Source organism: Arachis ipaensis, chromosome B07 (assembly GCF_000816755.2).
Source record: "Arachis ipaensis cultivar K30076 chromosome B07, Araip1.1, whole genome shotgun sequence".
In the NCBI taxonomy this organism is placed as follows: domain Eukaryota; kingdom Viridiplantae; phylum Streptophyta; class Magnoliopsida; order Fabales; family Fabaceae; genus Arachis; species Arachis ipaensis.
This window is the reverse complement of record NC_029791.2, coordinates 2,550,945-2,557,848: the sequence shown is the minus strand read 5'-3', so window position 1 is coordinate 2,557,848 and position 6,904 is coordinate 2,550,945.

The window sequence follows — 6,904 nt, the reverse complement described above, 5'->3', positions numbered from 1 at the left end:
ACAGTCAGAGCCAGAGCCTATCGTTGTACCTCCCACTGATCCTCCGGTTTAGCATCGAGGACGATGCTTGGTTTTAAGTGTGGGGAGGGCACCGGTAGCATTATTTGGGAACCGGTGAACTTTTCGGCCTAGTTATCTTATTTTGCACATCTTTGTATATATTTTGATGCATTTCTAGTTTGCTTTGGATACTTTTATTGCTTATTTTGAATTTTAGATATTTTGATGCTTTTGGATATTTCTAGATGTTTTGGATGATAGATTCCGTACTTTTAGTTGGACTCTTCTTTGTACATTTTGTTCATCTTTGTTTTTAGTTTGTAGTTGTGATTAGAAATCATACCCTGGATTGCAAATATTTAGTCACCCTTTTTGCATAATATATTGGTTCTAAGTGAAAAAGGAAAGGGTGAACTAAGAAAATTTTTGAACTTTTCAATCACAACAATGCTTAGTCAAACAGTGAGATTTTTTCAAGAAGTTTAAATATAGGGCATTAACCCAATTGATTGAAAGAGAATTTTTGAAACTTGCTTGAATTTCATACACTGTGAAGCATGTATTAAATTGAGAACACAAGCTTGTAAGACTTGAGCCTATTGATATGTTACATTTTATAACCACTTATTTTCCATTCTTGTGTGAAATTGTTCTCTTTCTATGATTGTGATCCTTGATTTGCTTGATTCTATATATCCATTTATTTCTTGTATTCATGCATTTGTATGATTGAGGCCATTATTTCATTAGCCCACTTACCCAAATAGCCTACCTTTTACTCTCCATTGTTAGCCAATTTTGAGCCTATGCTTAACCAACTTATTCTCATTTTAGCACATTACAAGCCCAAGGCGGAAAACCAATGAAAAGTCCTTGTTTGGATCCTTGATTAGCCTAGGCTAGTGAGAGTGTTTATTATTCAAAGTTGGTGAGGCTTGGGAACATTGGATGGAATAAAAAGGGGTAGTACACTTCCATATTTAGGAATTGGGAACATATTCATGTATTGATTGAATGTATAAGACCTTATGCAATTGATGTCCTTATACAAAGTATAAAAAGAAAAGAAAAAAAAAGAAGAAAAGAAAAAAAAAAGAGAGAAATAAAAGTGAAAAAGAAAAAAAAAAAAGAAAGAAGGAAGAAAAATAATAAAAGGGGACAAAATGCCCCAAAGTGAAGCTCAACAAAAGGGAATCAATGCATAAGTGTTATGAATCAAGAAATAAGATGCATGAATATGTAAGAAAAAGTGAAGAATGGGTAGTTAGAATAGTTTGAATGTGTATAGGATATTATATAGTTAGGTGGGAAAGTCTATGCTAATCAAAGATCTAAACTCTAGTCCACTTAACCATAAATGATCCTTCCTTGACCCTAACCCCATTACAACCTAAATGAAAGACCTCATGATGAATGTATGCATGCATTGAATAAATGTTGATTGTTAGAAGAAAAATCAAATTTTGGAAAGCATGATTAGAAGAGAATTGAGTGAATTAACCCTTAAACACTTGAGTGAATAGAGCGGATACACATCCGGTGAGGGTTCAAAAGTTCAATTACATGTGTTCACCCATATTATCTATATTCTCGCAAGTTTGAACTCTTTTTTTGATAATTCAATACAATTGTGGTTTGGACTTAACTCCTATTGCCCTAGCTATTGTGCTTATGCATGCTATCTTGGGAATTGATTTGTTTGAACTAAGCATTTCCAATTGCTTTAGATAGTTGCCTTTAGATAGGATTCATGTAGTTTAGTTGCATTCAATGTCATACCCCTTAGTTCCTTCTTATTTTAGCATGAGGACATGCTAAGGCTTAAGTGTGGGGAGGTTGACAAACCCCAATTTGACGGTTTGTTTTGCATTGAATTTAGAGCATCTTGATAACCTTTTGTCACATTTAGCCTAGGAATTAGCATGATTTTGTTATCTCTCCCGTATTTGTGATTAAGTGTAAAAACATGCTTTTCAAGCCTTATTTTGATGAATTCTAGTTTCTGTTTGATTTCATAAGATGCCTTGATGTGTTTGCTAGTAATCTCAGGTTGAAATAGGCTAGGCATGGATCAAAGGAAGCAAGGAAGAAAGCATGCAAGTGGAGAGAAGCACAAAAAGTCAAAGAAGCAAAGTCAGCCATGCACGCGCACGCGCACAAGGCGCTCACGCGCACATTGCAGAATCGACCAGGGACGCGCACGCGTACCAAGCTATAGTGATGGGACTTCCAATGTTCAACCTTGGCCAAGGCTTTTAATATTGATTGATTGTTGTTTTCTTTTATTCACACTTTTATGCCACACTCTTCAAGCCACAAAAAGACCACTTAACCAATACATGCATCCTTGTAGCATTCCTAGGGAAGAACGACTCGGGACTAATACTCTCGATTATAGATTGTAGATTTGTTTGATGATGGATTTTGCGTCGGTTTAGACTATACTACGATTGATCACTTGATAATTTCTACACCGGCAAAAATTCATTCGTCAATCACTCAATTCTCTTCTAATCATGCTTTCCAAGATTTGTTTTTTCATCTAACAATCAAAAATTATTCAATGCATGCATACATTCATCATGAGGACTTATTCATAGGTTGTAATGGGGCTAGGGTCAAGGTAGGGATGTATATGGTCAAGTGAGCTTAAAATTTGCATCTTTGATTAACCTAAACTTCCCACCTAACTTATGACCACCTATACAATTTGAGTACTAACCTAACTACCCATTTTTCACTTTTTCACATACTCATGCATTCTCTTTTGATTCACATTTCATATGCATTGATTGTTTTTATTGAACTTTATTTTGGGGCATTTTTGTCCCCTTTTTATTTCTTTTTCTCTTTTTTTTTCTATTTTTTTCCTTTTTTTTTCTTTATCATTTTTTTTCTAAAGTATATACAAACTTATCAATGCATATGTTTTTACATATAGTGCATGAATATGTACCCAGTTCCCAATATTTTCAACAAAAATAAAAATTACAATTTTACCTCAACCAATGTCCCAAGTTTTCCATACCCAAATGATATACACCCTCACTAGCCTAAGCTAATCAAAGATCCAAATCAAGGACATTTATTGTTTTTCGCTTATGGGTAGTGATGTGCTAACATTAAGAACAAAAGGGATTAAATAGGCTCAAATTTGGCTAACAATGGTTGATGAAAGGTGGCCTATTTGGGTAAGCGAGCTAAATGAAATGATGGCCTTAGTCATATAAATGTATGTATACATAGAATAATGGACATATAGAATCAAACAAAGCAAGGATTACAATCATAGAAAAAGAATAATGCACACAAGAATGAAAATAAGTGGTTATATGATGTAACCACACAATTAGGCTCAAAACTCACATGCTTGTGTTCTTAGCTCAAAAAATATGTTCCAAAATAAATTCTTCAAGCAAGTTCAACAAGAAAAAAAATTTTTCAAATTGGTAGGGTGCCCTAAAATTAGATTTCTTGGAAAAGAGATCATCACCCTAACCAAGTAGTCCTAACATAAAAAGAAATGATAGAATATATACAAATTATAACTAACATGCAACCTATCATGCAATGCAACAACTAACTAACAAAGAAAATCAAGAATTGGTATTGAAAGAAAGAAATTGTCACCCATGGAGATTGGTCGGACGACCTCCCCACACTTAGAAATTTGCACCGTCCTCGGTACATGCAAAGAAGAGCAAGGTAGACGGGTTGAAACAATTGATGAGCTTCTACAAAGGATTGTGCGGATGAACTTGTTTGTCGCCCCATTTAGAAGCTTTCCTTTCTCCCTTCTCGGTGGCCAACCTAAAAGGAAAGAAAAAGAAAGAGAATTAAGCCTACAACAAAGATATTAAGCAAATATAACATAGGCGGGGGTTAATGCCAAATAGAAGTATGGTTCTCAAATACATGGTAGCTACAACATGTGAGTGAGAAAGCAATTCAAGCAAAGGCATATTAACTAATACTTGATGCAAGAGCAAGTTAAAGCATGAAGAGCATGTTGAGCATCAAGTTCAAACGGAAATTGACACAAACAAGATTAGGGATAAGCATGAGAGTATTTGGCTTTATCCTAACACAATGACAACAATGTATAAACATAAGGGATCATGAGTTAGGAAGGACTAAAGCACTAATCTTGTATGTAGAGCGAATATTACAATTAATGCAACAAGTCACAAAGCACCAATACTAACCAAGAAATTCTCAACAATTGAATATAAGAATCTAACACCATTATTAAAATAAAAAACTTAGAAAATAAAAGGGAAAACAAGTTACAAAAATAAAATTAAAATGCAATGAATGAAAACAAGCAAATGCAATAAAAGAGGATGGAAGAAAAGAGATTTTTTTTATTATTTTTTTTTAAAGAAAAAAGAATTTTTCAAGAGAGGAAGAAGAAGAAAAAGAAAAAAAATAGAAAGAAAGAAGAAGAAAAGAAGAAAGAAGGAGAAAGGAGAAAAGAGAAAAACAGAATGCAAATTCGCGCGCGCGCGCACAGCGTGCTAACGCGCGGATGCAGCAGAGACAATCCGCGCGCGCGCGAAGCGTGCTAGTGCACCGATGCGGCAGGGCGATTCCGCGCGCGTGCACAGCGTGCTAGCGCGCGAATTGCCTGGCACAAAGTAGGCATAAAGTGGGCACAACTCTCGGGTTTTAGTACTAGGAGCTGTGAAACCACACCGGCGCGCGCGCGCACAGCGCGCTAGCGCGCCGATTGCCCGTTTTTTTTTTCCAAAAACAGAGCACTCTCCTAATCTACAAGCATTCTAAAACAACCAAAATTCAAATTTAACAACAAATCTTTTTGGTTTTTGAAAAAATTTCAAATACACTAAAAACAAAACTTATACTACAAGCAAAATGCAATTCAACAACAACTAAACTAATGAAAACAAACTAAGAGACAACCAATCAATCAAAGCAAAATATAAAAGAGCATAAAAAATAACAAAAACTACCTACAATGGCAACTTCAATCACTTATTAACCAAATCTAAAAGAGAGTGGAAAGAGTTTACCATGGTGGGCTGTCTCCCACCTAGCACTTTTAGTTTAAGTCCTTAAGTTGGACATTTGGTGGGGGTCCTTGCTAGGGTGGTTTATGCTTGAATTCATCCTTGAATCCCCACCATTGTTTGCATCTCCAATGTCCACCGGGATCCCAAATTAGGCGCACAAGGCCTTCAAGTAAGCTCAAGTAAATGACAAGGCCCCAAGAGTGTTGATTGTTGAAATGAATTCCGGGGTCCCAAATCTTGTTTTTGCACCCATCTTCAAGTTGATCATCACAATTCCATTTGGGTGGTAAGTGATTCGAATTCTCATGTAAGCACCAAAGCACGTTCCTAGACCCCTTCAATTGAGGACTATACCAACCATTGCACTTAGACTTCGATGACTCAACCATAATGAACCTTGTTTGGCATTTCCACCTACTAATAAATTCTCTTCTGCTCTTAACCCCACAAAGAGCTCTAAGTTGCCCATCCGTCTCAATCAAACCATATTCAAGTGAGAAAGTAAAGCTTAGGGATAGAAATTTTACCCACTTGAATATTGTGTTGGATGGTGACTTAGGAAGGGATGTCTCCAATGGTCTTGCAAGTTCCACTCCCTTGTGCTCTTCTTTGATTATCTTCACCTCTTCACAAGCTTACTCAATTTCAACCTCTTCCTCTTGGTAACTTCCTTCCAATTCAACCTCTTCTTTATTACTTACTGGTGCACGAAATTGCAATCACACTTTTGCAATTCCGCACAACTAACCAGCAAGTGCACTGGGTCGTCCAAGTAATACCTTACGTGAGTAAGGGTCGATCCCACGGAGATTGTCGGCTTGAAGCAAGCTATGGTTATCTTGTAAATCTTAGTCAGGATATCAATAATTCTCAGGTTTAATTGTGAAAAGTAAAAGAACATGAAATAAATACTTGTTTTGCAGTAATGGAGAACAGGTTGAGGTTTTGGAGATGCTCTATCTTCTGAATCTCTGCTTTCCTACTGTCTTCTTCTTCATGCACGCAAAGCTCCTTCCACGGCAAGCTGTATGTAGGGTTTCACCGTTGTCAATGGCTACCTCCCATCCTCTCAGTGAAAATGTTCAACGCGCTCTGTCACAGCACGGCTAATCATCTGTCGGTTCTCAATCACGTTGGAATAGAATCCAGTGATTCTTTTGCGTCTGTCACTAACGCCCAGCCTTCAGGAGTTTGAAGCTCGTCACAGTCATTCAATCCTCGAATCCTACTCAGAATACCACAGACAAGGTTTAGACCTTCCGGATTCTCTTGAATGCCGCCATCAATTCTAGCTTATACCACGAAGATTCCTGATTAAGGAATCCAAGAGATATTCACTCAATCTAAGGTAGAACGGAGGTGGTTGTCAGGCACACGTTCATGGGTGAGAATGATGATGAGTGTCACGGATCATCACATTCATCAAGTTGAGGAACAAGTGATATCTTAGAATAGAAGCAAGCGTGATTGAATGAAAAACAGTAGTAATTGCACAAATTTATATATACTAATTTCATATTACGTCGATCCAATTTATTTTGGGCGGCGGGATAAAAAAATCAACAACCAAATCACTTACCCTAATAAGCAAATGAGTTCCAAAACACTCCACTATTCTCTTTGAATCATTCGATATATCATCAGATTGAAATGTTAGAAAGTATAGTTTATAGTCAAAGAGAAAGCTTATGTAACCTATAATGAGTTAAAACTTAAAAGTTGTTCAGCTTTTTCCCCTTAATTAAGTGAATAGAATTTCATAATAAAACTCATAAATAGAATTTGAACACTCAATAATAAATAGGATATGTATTTCACTCTAGAAACTTATATATTAAAAAGAAATTCTTAATTATTAGACGAATATTATA